The following is a 14,493-nucleotide window of genomic DNA, read 5'->3' on the forward strand; positions in this document are numbered from 1 at the left end:
ACAGGAGGGTCCCGCACCACACTCAATTCCTCCACGATGTTTCAGCGAGACACGTGGCCCACAACAGACACCATCACACTCAGCAGTTTTACAGGCCATTTACAACAAGGACACATCACAGCCCTTGTAGCGATACAAATAGGGAACATCACGACTAAGCACCCCGTAGTTTTGGTTGATCTGCCCCAGACAGCAGAACATATCCTTGGGATCGATTTCATGAGCTCCCATAACCTTTCTTTTGACCCAGTTAACAAGTGTGTTTGGAAAATGGCAAAGGCAGCACGAGCCCCCGCCACGCTCACAATAGGAGAGTACATAAACAGGATTAGCTCAGTAGGAGACTTCTGGTTCGACCCTCGAACCATTAGTGCAGACAAACAGGTTAGGGCAGTCCTGCAGGAACATAAAGCAGCATTTGCACAGCACAAGCACGACAGTGGCAAAGTGACTGGCTTTGCGAACATTACAGGTCCCGATCCCAAACCCCAGAAGCAGTACGGATTTCCCCAGGAAGCAGAGGGAGAAATCTCCAAAGTAATAGTGAGTTTGCTGGATCAAGGCGTACTCAGATCAGTAGCCTCCACAAACTACGCACCAATTTGGCCCGTCTGGAAACCGGATGGATCATGGCGACTGACCATTGATTACCGGGAACTGAACAAAGTAACCCCAGCAGCAGCCCCCACTGTAGCCACGAGTCCCGAGACCATGCTCAAACAGGGACTCCAGTCAAAGAATATTCCGGTTTTGGACATTAGTAACGGCTTTTGGTCCATCCCATTGGCTAAAGCATGCCAGTACAAATTCGCCTTTACATTCCAAGGTAACAGTACATGTGGACGTGCCTTCCACAAGGCTTCCACAACTCCCTCTCGATTTTCCACTGACAGCTGGCAAATGGATTAGCAAAATTTTCCCGCCCCGATTGTCTGGTCCAGCACTTAGACGACTTGTTACTACAGACAGACACAAAGGGAGAGCACATTTCGCTTCTCGCCGAACTCCTAGGACTCCTCAAAGAAATTGGTTGTAAAGTCAACCCCAAGAAGGCCCAAGTTTTGCAAGAGAAAGTGATTTACTTGGGAACAGTGATCACTCATGGTAAACGCGAGATCGAGCAAAAGAGAATTGACTCGATCGTCAAATTGCTCCTTCCCCGCAATGTCTCAGCCCTCTGGTCATTTTTAGGACTGGTTGGCTACTGCCAAAACCATATTGACGGTTTCGCCACTAAAGCAGGGCCCCTTTCCGAACTTCTCAAGAAGCAGGCACCTTGGGAATGGCTTCCACAGCATACAGATGCCGTGTACGCTTTAAAAAGAGCACTCAGCACAGCCCCCGCACTACAGGTCCCAGATCCACTTTCCCCATACGCAATCGAAGTTGCAAACACCGACCGAACCCTTTCGGCCGTGCTCCTCCAGGAACGCCATGACCAATTACGCCCCGTAGCATACACCTCACGCGTGTTAGGCCCCGTAGAGCAAGAATTTTCTGCCTGTGAAAGGCACCTGCTCGCAGTTTTTTGGGCAGTACAATACTTCGCATACATTACAGGACTCAACCCCATCACCATCCTCACAGAACACTCCCCAACACGACTATTGTTAGACGGCCGACTTAAGGATGGCACAGTCAGCCAAATCCGCGCAGCCCGTTGGACCCTTCTTTTACAGGGACGGGACATCACAGTAAAAAGAACCAAGACCCACACCTTCCTTGCCGATAATTTGCAGTATGCAGGCACCCCTCATGAATGTGAGATCATCACCACAAAACACAACACAGGCCCATTTATTCCCAAAACACCTCCCAGGAAAACAGGTAGTACACCCCAGAGACCCCAGCCCACAGACACGTGCGCACCCCTGAAGATTTATGTGGATGGCTCCTCCACAGTGTTAAATGGAAAGAGAATTGCCGGTTGCGGTATTTACGGTAGAGGACGTGCAGGGACGAGCCCCAGATGAGATTGCATTAAAGTTGCCAGGACACTTAGGCTCGCAGGCAGCAGAGCTGGCAGCAATCACTTATATTGTAGACCACCCCGACTCGTTCCCAACCCCAGCAGACATCTATTCGGACAGCTTGTATGTATGTAATAGTTTGGCGGAATTCCTACCCCTGTGGGAAATGAGAGGATTTGTTTCCGCGGACGGTAAATCTGTACCCTCAGCCCCATTACTCCGCCATATCTTAGTCACAGCGAAGGATCGAAAATATGGAATAATTAAAATTCGCAGTCACCACCGTTCTTCCCCCCCGGTAACGTTAAAGCAGACGCCCTAGCGAAGGCAGGCTCCAGGCATGGTTATTTTTGGAACTCCCCCGAAAGCACCCCAGTACACACAGTTCAGGTCTCACAGACCAACATTCAGGATTTAGCGAAGGCACAGAAAGAGGACGAGAAACTCAGGGAAGTATTAAAGGGAACCTTCCCAGCCCTGTATGATAAACACAAAAGCGCAATAACCACACATGATTTTAAAGGATGGCATTTATATAGTTCCCAGCCAGGACAGGAACCAGATCATTTGTCAGTTCCATGACAATCATGGACACCAAGGAATTGAACCCACCCTAGCCCACCTCAGACCGCTCTGTTGGTTTAAAAACCGATGTAACGCACTACATAGAGAATTGCTTAATCTGTGCCCAGAACAATCCGGACAGATATGCTAAAAAGGCTCAACTTAATCATACCCGCCCCGTTAATGGACCCTGGACAAATCTCCAGATAGATTATGTAGGACCCCTACCCCCTTGCAGAAATGGTTACAAATATGTGTTGGTGGTCATAGACACCTTCACAAAATGGGTGGAAGCTTTTCCATCGCGAACTAATAGTGCCAAGACAACGCCTAAAATATTAACACACCACATCTTTACAAGATGGGGACTCCCCCGCAGTATAGAATCCGATCAAGGCTCCCATTTCACAGGACGTGTCATGAAAAACGTCCTCACGATTTTTGGCATTCGACAAAAGTTTCATATCGCATACCACCCCCAGTCGAGTGGTACTGTAGAGAGGATGAATAGGACATTAAAAGCCACCCTCAGGAAAATGGTTCAGCAGAATAACAGCACCTGAGATTCAGTATTCCCATTTGCTTTAATGTTTATAAGAAACACGGTATCCACGTCCAGAGGATACACCCCACACACCCTCATGACCGGACGCCCCATGAAAGGCACTGAGTATTTATTAGGACTGGATTTAGCCAGCCCCGCAGTTACAGCCCTCACGCATGAAAATGCAGTTCAACAATTGATACAGAACATAAAGGCGGCCCAACTCGCAGCAGCTGTGAGACTTGGGACCAGGAAGAAACAGAGCAAGGCTTGTTTCGACAAAACAGTACACGCCACTGAGTTTACAGTAGGGTAACAAGTTATGCTTTCCCTTTACAACCCCAGTTCATTCCTTTCCCCAAAATGTTCCGGACCATACTCCATTTCGGATGTTGCTCGTTTTAGCCTTAGTTTAATTGCTCTTATTCTGTCACCTTTGCTCTTGAGTCGCCAGGTATCTTTCTGATACCGCCACGTGGTTCAAGTCCGAGTAATGATTAATAATCCAACACACCGCTTAGTAAGAGTTAAATCAACGCACATTTATTATATACAGCAATTAATACTTATACATTAATTCTACTTCTAAGCTACTTCCTACAACTAACAGGCCAATACTTAACTTTGGAAATGGCCCACCAGGTCAGGGAAATGAATGACCTTTCGTATGGGTTCTGAGCCTGCGGGATTCAAAGCTGGTACAGGTCGACAGTCAGGAGTGCCTATCTTGTAGCGAGCGTTGGAGTAAGACTTACATTTCTTGCGGCTGTTGCAGAGGGTCTCAAAGGGTGCGGAGAGGATGGAGAAGGGGAAGATTTGAACTTGGCCCCTATTCTTATAGTCCCCAGGGGCTTCCCGCCTCTCGGAGCGGACCTTGTACCTGGTTCCAAGTGATTGGACTTGGTTCCAATCACTTGGTTCGATATTCTCCAATGCTGGAGCGATTCCTTGATCGAGGGGTGGTCGTTTACCTCTCTTTGTGTCAGCTCCTGCTGGCGCCGAAAGGTCTGGGTTGGCTTTGTGTGTCTATTTTGTATCAATTGTTCCCGGGGATTGCTGATTAATATGCAGATGGCTGGGGTGTTGTTATGTTGATGGCTGCAGGTATCGATTCGGTCTGGCTTCCCCAGAGGTGAATACACTATTTTACCTGCAGCTGTCTGTTTGAGTCCTGTTGGCTGATTTTGCCATCAGCCTCTTCCGTTCGCCATTTTAAATTGGGGTTTGGCCATTCTAATCGGGAGTTAGCCATTTTACATGGCTACATTCCCTCCTTGTGATCCTAACGCGAAGCGTGAAGGATCACATCATGATTGTTACTTTCCATTCCCTGACCGGGGGGGGGGACACCTCCTACATGGCCTCTGCACTGACCATAGCTATGCACAAAAAATTTTAACTAACAATTCTAAGGGCGCTATGTCAGACAGGGACATGCATTACAAAATAACAAACTTGGAACCTCTAATTTATCCTTAATACACTACACTCGCAAAACATTCCATTATCCTACCTTCCTCAATCATACAACAAAAATCACAGCATCTCATACAGTCTTTCCTGGCTTGGCAGTCAAGCTCAGGATCATACAATTTTTTTTTCTCAAGAAAAAGTTGTTGTTTTTTTTTACATCTCTTTATTTACAACAACAATAAACGCAGGTGAATGCACTTTATTATTTTATTATAGATCGCGGGGGTCTGGGGTCTGGTCGTAACCGAATATAGGGGATCTGATCCTATATACCGGGGTTCGAGCGTGGTAGGCTCTCCTTCTCCATTTTCGTAGGCGCAAAGTCTGCACTACACAGCAGAGTATCACCAACGCTAACAGTGTTTCGATCACGTAGGACAGGGAGTACCAGGTTATGAACCTGGCACACCAAGAAGATGCAGTGTCGCTGGTGACTGGGCTCTGGGTACTGCGGGGCAGTGAAACATTAACGGCTGGGGGGGTTTGAAGTATGGGGTTCGCGTTCACGCGCAACAAAATGTCCAAAAACAGTATGTTGATCACGATGAAGGAAGTCCTCATGGCTGTTCTCTTTCCTTCTCTTTCTTCTCTTCTCTTTATTTTCTCCGGTTCTGGAGTTCTGTAGAAACAAGCATAGTGTCTGTAACTATCTTTGTTTAATATCTGGTATGCTAGTGTGTCTGTCCTTTGGTGCCAATTATTCCCTTTATAATTGGTCACTATGTGTGACTCCCTCATTTAAAAAAAAAACAAATTTTAGGACACGGCACACTTCCCAATCATGAACCAGTGCTGATTTACCATCCAAATGTTCCAGGATGTAAATAGCAGATGGCTGGCAACCTAAAGGTTCCCTAAACAAACAAAACTTTTTGAAATGAAAAATGTCAAATGAGGTGCGTATGGGCCGCAACGGGTAAGAGATGGATGGAGTCCCCGGTTAGGACGGCTACCAATGCCGTATCTCCCCTACCCGAGCGTGATTGACCAGCAGGGGGGTCCCCAGGTAGGGCGGGTCTCACGCCGTTTCTCCACTGCCTGAGCAACTGACAAGAACGGGCAAAAATGTAGTCATCGTGGTGGGGCTGCCGTAGTGGTTCTATCCTTCGAACCAGAAGGGCAGTTACGATCGGGCGTCTGATACCCGAACAAGTATCAGCTGAAGAGCTAGTTCCTCTGAACAAGCATGTGGTCTGTTGACCAGTATCTGCGGATAAGCTAGTTCCGCTGAACAAGTGTCTGGCAATGGTGGGTCTCTGAGGGCAAGTCCTCAGAGGTTTCGGCTGAATGGGCGTGTGGCAGTGAGAAAAATTCTCCTGTCGGAATACAACATTTAACAAACGTTCAAACAACATAAAACATTCTGCAGGTCCCACCAGAGTCGCCAAAATGTTGCTCGTTTTAGCCTTAGTTTAATTGCTCTTAATCTGTCACCTTTGGTCTTGAGTCACCAGGTATCTTTCTGATACCGCCACGTGGTTCAAGTACGAGTAATGATTAATAATCCAACACACCGCTTTGTAAGAGTTAAATCAACGCTCATTTATTATATACAGCAATTAATACTTATACATTAATTCTACTTCTAAGCTACGTCCTACAACTAACAGGCCAATACTTAACTTTGGAAATGGCCCACCAGGTCAGGGAAACAAATGGCCTTTCGTATGGGTTCTGAGCCTGCGGGATTCAAAGCTGGTACTGGTCGACAGTCAGGAGTGCCTACCTCGTAGCGAGCGTTGGAGTAAGACTTACGTTTCTTGCGGCTGTTGCAGAGGGTCTCAAAGGGTGCGGAGAGGATGGAGAAGGGGAAGATTTGAACTTGGCCCCTATTCTTATAGTCCCCAGGGGCTTCCCGCCTCTCGGGGCGGACCTTGTACCTGTTTCCAAGTGATTGGACTTGGTCCCAATCATTTGGTTCGATATCCTCCAATGCTGGAGCGATTCCTTGATCGAGGCGTTGTCGTGTACCTCTCTTTGTGTCAGCTCCCGCTGGCGCCGAAAGGTCTGGGTTGGCTTTGTGTGTCTATTTTGTATCAATTGTTCCCGGGGATTGCTGATTAATATGCAGATGGCTGGGGTGTTGTTATGTTGATGGCTGCAGGTATCGATTTGGTCTGGCTTCCCCAGAGGCGAATACACTGTTTTACCTGCAGCTGTCTGTTTGAGTCCTGTTGGCTGATTTTCCCATCAGCCTCTTCTGTTCGCCATTTTAAATCGGGGTCTGGCCATTCTAATCGGGAGTTAGCCATTTTACATGGCTACACGGATAAAGTCAGCCCCTCGGTATACAAAATAAACTATCCCAATGATAAGTCTGTGTGGTTTCATATAAACCAGCTCAAGGCTTATGGCTCACAAAATAACCACACACACCACATCCTGCTCGTAGCAGCAGACGATCACGCCCCGCCCACAGATGACGTATTCCTACCCTCCCCCACCCAGTCTGCCCTCAGTCACGACTTCAACTCCGCCCCCAAAGGCACAACTCCGCCTCTCCCTTCCTTCAACCAGCCGCGACATTGACAGTGATAGCGATCACGATGACGATCGCCACAGCACACCATGCTACGACTATACCCCTGCACCAGGCCCCACTCCCAGCGAATCCGTGTATGATTCCACTGACCCCTTCGAGATTACATATATCAAAGCCTCTGACCCAGACCCACCACCCGACTATTCCGGATTGAAGCTTAGTAGCTCCAACCTCGACACGCGATTCTGGCACCAAGACAATTCGTTCAGGCTCATCCGGAATGATGAGATGGACCCCAATTCGCCCCAAGCAGCTTTAGCACGGTTACCACAGCCAAGAGTTTGGCAGCCGGGAGAAGATGATGACTTAGAGTCTGACTCCCACCAAACAAATCCCTTTGCGACCCTGTTCGCTATTGAGCAGTGTGGTGTCCAGATGATGGTAAAAAAGGAACCGATGGAGAGATACGGTGTTCTTTCTGATGGAACCTGCACCATGTTTGTTGTATGTTTGTTCGTTAGTGTTAACGTTAAGTGTTCATAAACTCAAAAGTTTCACGGCCCCACGTCACCACTCCTTTGACGCCCAATGGAGCGTTTGTCCCCAGACAATAGTTCAGAGGAACTAATTTGTCAACAGAAACCAGTTTAAAGGTACAAGTTTTTCGCCAGACAACCGTTCAGAGGAACTAGTTTGTCGACAGAACACGACTCATAGCTACTCTCCTGATTCGAGAGGAAGCCCCCACGACGACCACATTCTTACCCATTCTTGCCGGTTGCTCAGGCAGTGGAGAAACGGCATTGGTCCCCGCCCTGCCTGAGGGACCCCCCCTCTGGTCAGCTATGCTCGGGTAGAGCACAAACGGCATTGATCACCATCCTACCTGGGGATTCCACCCATTTCTTACCCGCCGCGCGCCCATACGCACCCCATTTTGGCTCGTCATGTTCAAAATTCTTTTGTTTGGTTTTGGCAACCCTTAGGTTGCTTCCCTATGCTATTTACATCCTCACACTGGGATGGTAAATCACACAGGCTGCGAGACAGCTCGCAGTACGGCAGTATTGTTCTTAGATGTCTTGTCCCAACATTCGGTTTTAAAAAAAAACAGATGGTGACCAATTATAAAGGGAAATTATCAATAAAGGACAGACAGACAGACATACGAGATCTTAAGCAAGATAATAACAGAAATTATGCTTGTGTTCACAGAACTCCGGAACCTCAGGAACCCCAGAGGAAGACAAAGAAGAAGACCGACAAAGATGAAGACAGCCTTCGTGTTCACATGGATCTTAGCTGGATCCCTTCAGTTGCGCGCGGACACTACCCCCCTGACCCCTACCACACAAGCCGTGAATGATTCCCACCCCTGCAATACATTAGCCCCGCGACAGCTAGCAATACCCCGACCTGGTGTGATACGTTTATCACCTGGTACTCACTCTCATATGTAGTCGAAGCATCTTAGTGCTGGCGATACTTTGCTGTGTCGTGCAAACATTTAGAGTTAGGAAATGGCGAAAGAGAGCATATTGCTCTCGCACCCCGGTATATAGGTTTAGGTCCCCCATTTTCGGATTTCACCAGACCCCCGAACCCATTGGGACGAATTAAAGAGCATCCATTTTTCTTTATGTATTCTGTGGAATAAAGAGATGTAAACCTCTGTGTCTGACTGCCAGGCCAGAGAAATTTGTGTGCTGCTATTTTGTACAGTTTAAGATGTTGATTTTTGGATTGTTTGAATGAGGGTAGTTTATTGAGAATAGTTAGAGGTTCCAGTTTTTTACTTTTCTGTAATGCATGTATTAATGTCATAGCGCCCCGTAGAGTTTTATGATAATGAATGTATTTAAAATGGTTTAGGTAAAATTGTGTTGCATAGGATAGGACAGTGTAGAGCCTAAGTATGGGTGCCCCGTTTGGTCAGAGGATGAAGACGACGTAGTAATGTGATCCTTCACGCTTCGCGTTGAGGATCACAAGGAGGGAGTGTAGGCATCTGGGATGGCCACGTCCCGATTACAAAATGGACACTTGCAAAGAATGCAGGGAAAATTGGACAATACTGAGAAACAAGCAGGTGCAAGGTCAGTCTGTTGATTAGAGCTATGGCTCTCAGACAGGACAGAAACTGCTAAGCCATCTACATACTAATGAGCCATCTCCGGGAAACATTTAGATAAACAATGTTAAGGCAGACACCCCGGCGCCAGAGGAGACTCAAACAAAGCAAACCAATGGCCACCTAGGACACGCCCAGCAACCAGGGAACCCACCCCTCTATTGGAGGAAGAGCGATGAAAATGATTGGGAAAGGCCCAATTAATTGAGGCCAAGTTCAAGGCCCGCTCAAATGCTCGCGAAGCCCTTTTAGGTATAAAAAGTATTCCCCAAGAGAGAATCTTTCTTCTTTGGCCTTGGCTCTCAGTGAAGAGAGACCAGCCTAGCAGCTATGCCAGACCAAGTAAGTTCCAAGTCAACACAAGCTTTTTTTTCCAATTAAGGGGCAATTTAGCATGGTCAATCCACCTACCCTGCACAGCTTTGTGTTGTGGGGGATGGAATCCACGGAAACACAGGGAGAATGTGCAAATTCCACATGGACAGTGATCCAGAGCCAGGATCGAATCTTGGACCTCAGCGCTGTGAGGCAGCTGTGTGAACCACTGCGCCACCGTACTGCCCCATGTCCAAAGAAGTGACCAGGTGTGTAGATGATAATGCATTTGACATAGTCTACTGTAGCCATCTGGAATGGCCACTTTCAGAATACAAAATGCACACTCACAGAGAATATAGGGAAATGTGGACAATACTAAGCAACAAGCAGGCACAGAGCCTGAATGTATATTTGGGAAGCAGTAAGCAGACGGAATCGAAACTCTAGGGTCGATTAACATATTCATGGCCCATCTCCGGGGAACAAAGGACTAATACTCAGGTAGCCGATACTGTCGCAGACATCCCGGCGCCAGTACCCCAACCGAAAGACACAAACAAAGCAAGGCCAACGGCCACCTAGGACACGCCCAGCCATCAGGGCACCCACCCCTTTATTGGTTTAGATCGATGACAATGATCAAGAAGCTGCCCAATTAATTGGGACCAAGTTTAAGGCCCGCCTAAAAGCACGCAAAGCCCCTCCAGGTATAAGAAGGAACCCTCACCAGAGATTCAGTCTCTTGGATTCGGCTCTCAAGCGGAGAGACCCTTCCACCAGCATCACCAGAAGCAAGTAAGTTCAAGGTCAACGCTCGCTACCAGATGGGCGACCTTAGCTGTACTCCTGTTACCTCTTTGAACCCAACAGCCTCAGATCCGAACAACGGCCATTGTTCCTCTGACTAAGTGGGCACCCGAAGTTAAGTATATGTGTTAGTGATAGAGATAGTTTAGCTTGTAGTGTTATTGTGCATGCGTAAATCATACTGTGTGTAAATAAAGTAATATTGACTTTGAACTAACTAACTGGTGTATTGGCTCTTTGATCGGTATTCGGGTTGAACCTTGTGGCGGTATCGAGAGATACCTGGTGACTCTGAAAGCATACTCATAATTAGGATTAAGAAAGGCAACCTTATTAACCACCATATTTATAGCAAGTAAACAGAGCAACACTACTTGGACTTCAGCAAGGCTTTTAATAAGGTCCCACATGGGAGACTGATAGTGAAGGTAAGAGCCCATGGTCTCCAAGCAAATTTGGCATATTGGATCCAGAATTGGCTGAGTGGCAGGAAGCAGAGAGTGATGGTCAAGAGGTATTTTTCTGACTGGTAACCTATGTCCAGTGGGGACTTACAGGGATCAGCGAAGGGGCCTTTGCTGTTTGTGGTTTATAGAAATGATTTAGATATGAATGTAGGATGGTTGATCAGTAAGTTCGCGGATGATACGAAAATTGGTGGGTTGATAAATAGTGAGAAGGATAGCCTTAGATTAGAGGAAGGTGTAGACGGGCTGGTCAGATGGACTGATCAGTGGCAAATGGAATTCAATCCAGGTAAGTGTGAGGTGATGCACTTGGACAGGACAAACAAGGAATGGAATACATGATAAATGCAGGATCAGAGGGACCTTGGTGTGCATGTACATCCATCCCTTAAGGTAGCAGAGCTGTTGGTTGAGAAGGCATATGGTATACTTGCCGTTATCAACTGAGGCATAGAGTTTAAGAGCAGGGATGTTCTGCTGGAACTGTATAAAACATTGGTTAGGCCACAGCTAGAGTATTGTGTGCAGTTCTAGAATCTACCTTATAGGAGGGATGTGACAGCACTGGAAAGGAGGAGATTAACCAGGATGTTACCACCTGGGCGGGGCTGGAGAGTTTTAGCTATGAAGAAAGATTAGATAGCCTGGGGTTGTTTTCCTTGGAGCAGAAGAGACTGACGGTTGGGGGGGGGGGGGACATGATTGAGATGTATAAAATTGAGGGGCCTAGATAGAGTAGACAGGAAGACAGGAAGAAACATTTCCCCTTGGTGGAGAGATCAATGACCAGGGGATGTAGATTTAAGGTAAGGGGCAGGAGGTTTAGAGGAGGTGTGAGGAAAAGCATTTTCACCCAGAGGTTGGAGAGAATCTGGAACTCAGTGCCTGAAAGGGTAGTAGAGGCAGAGGCCCTCATAACATTTAGGAAAGATTTAGATGTGCACTTCCATACAAGGTTATGGGCCAAGTGTTGGAAAATGGGATTAGAATACGTAGGTGTTTTTTTCTGACTGGCGCAGACGCAATGGGCAGAAGAGTGCGGACTGGTAGCACAGTGGTTGGCACTATTACTTCACAGCTCCTGGGTGCCAGGTTCGATTCCCGGCTTGGGTCACTATCTATGCGGAGTCTGCACATTATCCCCGTGTCTGCGTGGGTTTCCTCCTGGTGCTCTGGTTTCCTCCCACAGTCCAAATATGTGCAGATTAGATGGATTGGCCTTAGTGTCCAAAATAAAGGTTGGGTGGGGTTACTGGGTTATGGGGATCGGGTGGAGGTGTGGGCTTAGGTAGGGTGCTCTTTCCAGGGGCCGGTGCAGAATTGATGGGCCGAGTGGCCTCCTTCTGCACTGGAAATTCTATGATTCTATGAGTCTTTTCTGTGCTGTAGACCTCTATGACTGTAACCCCTTTAGTGTCTCTAAATTGTCATGTTGCTTGCCCAAAGGCTAGTACCGGATGAGCAGAAATTTCCCCCAACTGAGCATTGTGAAGACCAAGCCATTGTCATCAATCCTTGCCATAAACTCTGCTCCCTAGCCTTTGACTCCCTCTCTCTGGCAACTATCTGAGGTTGAACCAGATTGTCATACCATTGGCATTTGACTGAGTTTAGCTTCTGACCACTTATCCGCTCCATTACCAGGACCACCTACTTCTCCCTTAGTAACACCACCTTTCCATCATTTTCCCAGCTCCACCTGCTGTTGAAACCCTCAATCATGCTCTTGTTACCTCAAGACTTGACGAATCCAAGGCTCACCTGGCCAGCTTTCCTTCTTCCACCCTACATAAATTTGAGAAAAAGTCTGCTTCCTGTATCTTAACATACATCAAGTCCTGTTCACCCACCATCCCTGTGCTTGCAGACTTACATTGGCTCCCAGGCCGGCAACACATACAGGGGCTAACGTATATATCCTGCAATGTCAACTACTTTCATCTCCATAACATTGCCTAACCCATCCATGCTGCTGCCTATCTGTACCTGAAATACCCCTCCATGACTGTGTCACCTCCAGACTCGACAATTCCAGTGCTCTCTGGCCTGCCTACCACCTGCCTTAACCTGCTGACCAAAACTCTGCTACCTATACCTTGTGCATCAGCAAGACCATTGCACACATGATTCCAGTCCTTCTCTGACCCACATTAACTCCCAGGCCCCTAATGCCTCTTGTGGATTCCCCTTTCCTATTGTTTCCCCATTGGTGCATATTCCTTCAGTTGCTTAAATATCACTCAATGGAATTCATTCCCTAAACCCCTCCATCTTTCCACCTCCATGTCCTCCTGAGGCCCTCATAATCTACCTCATCATCCAAGGTTTTGTTATCCCTCCTAAAATTGCAATGTTTGCCTCAGCATTCATATTTCCCTCATATCTTTGTGTAGCGTCCTGGACATTCAATGCCATATTATAGATTCCATGTAATTGCAATTGATGCATTTGAATCATGGCATTTTCAGGTATTTATACATATATACCGCATTCCAGATTACCTTGTAATGGCTGTGAACCAAACAAGTCTCATTGTTTATAAAAATCTGAAGGTTCATGGTCAGTGTCATGAGGCTTTAGAAAAGACAAATGGGATGTTAGAACATATAGCCAGAATGGTGAAATACATAACCAGAGATACAATACCTGTCCTCATTTTAGCCCCAACTTGGGTATTGTACTCAGTTTTGCCTCACACATATGGGGAGATACCTAGGTCCAAGCAAAAATCCAAATTAAGGCCACCAATTGACACCAAGTCTTCAGACACTTAGTTGTCAGGGCAGACCAAGGGAACTGCAACCTGTTTCATTGGAGAAACATAGACGTATGGGGATATGAACGAGGTCTTCAAAATTAAGAAAGGAATAGCTGTTCTATGGATGGATGGAATATTTGATCTAGGTAGAGGGAGATGGTGTAAGTGACATTCAAAAGAAGACAACATAGAGGTAAGGACACCACTGGGCGGTATGTCTAATCATTGATCCCTGGAACAGATTGTCACGGATTGTGGTGGTTACAGATTTGATACAGGTTTCCAAAAGGAATTAATAACAATAATCTTTTAAAACAATTTCAAAAGTAAACATAACACGGTAAATAAAACCGCCCCCCAACCAACCACCACACCCAGCCAACATGGCCCACACACCCAATTCCCCAGACCCCTCCTCCACTCACTGATCCCACCTCAACTATCTCCCCCTACCCCCTCCCTCCGTAACGTCCCCCCCACTTATCGTATCTGCTGACAGCTTTCTATAATAATCTTTATTGTCACATCTTTATTAACACTGCAATGAAGTTGCTGTGAAAATCCCCTAGTCACACATTCCGGCGCCTGTTCGGGTACACTAAGGGAGAATTCAGAATGTCCAATTCACCTAACAGGAACTTGTGGGAGGAAACCGGAGCACCCGGAGGAAACCCACGCAGACACGGGGAGAAGGTGCAGACTCCACACAGACAGTGACCCAAGCCAGGAATCGAACCTGGGACCCTGTGAAGCAACAGTGCTAACCACTGTCCTACCTTGCCGCCTAGAAGAAATCTTGAATCATAGACGGTAGATGGGTCTCACAATGATTTGGATTATCAGTTTAGATAGTCACATGGAGCTTGCGTGATTGCTTTCATACGTCAAGAGAGAATTCTTTAAAAATCACCTCTCCCAGGTTGATTGATTCTGCACATGTGTTGAGGTTGAGTGGATAATTTGGAAACATGTATCACAC

General features: G+C 47.0%; 1 protein-coding gene across 4 annotated transcripts in view; it reads left to right on the top strand.

Moving 5' to 3' along the window:
* Positions 1–14,493, top strand: part of LOC140423598 (uncharacterized) — a 75,214-nt gene that overhangs the window by 13,197 nt on the left and 47,524 nt on the right. The gene's annotated exons all lie outside the window — the stretch shown is intronic.

This window comes from Scyliorhinus torazame, chromosome 1, assembly GCF_047496885.1.
Source record: "Scyliorhinus torazame isolate Kashiwa2021f chromosome 1, sScyTor2.1, whole genome shotgun sequence".
Classification (NCBI taxonomy): Eukaryota; Metazoa; Chordata; class Chondrichthyes; order Carcharhiniformes; family Scyliorhinidae; genus Scyliorhinus; species Scyliorhinus torazame.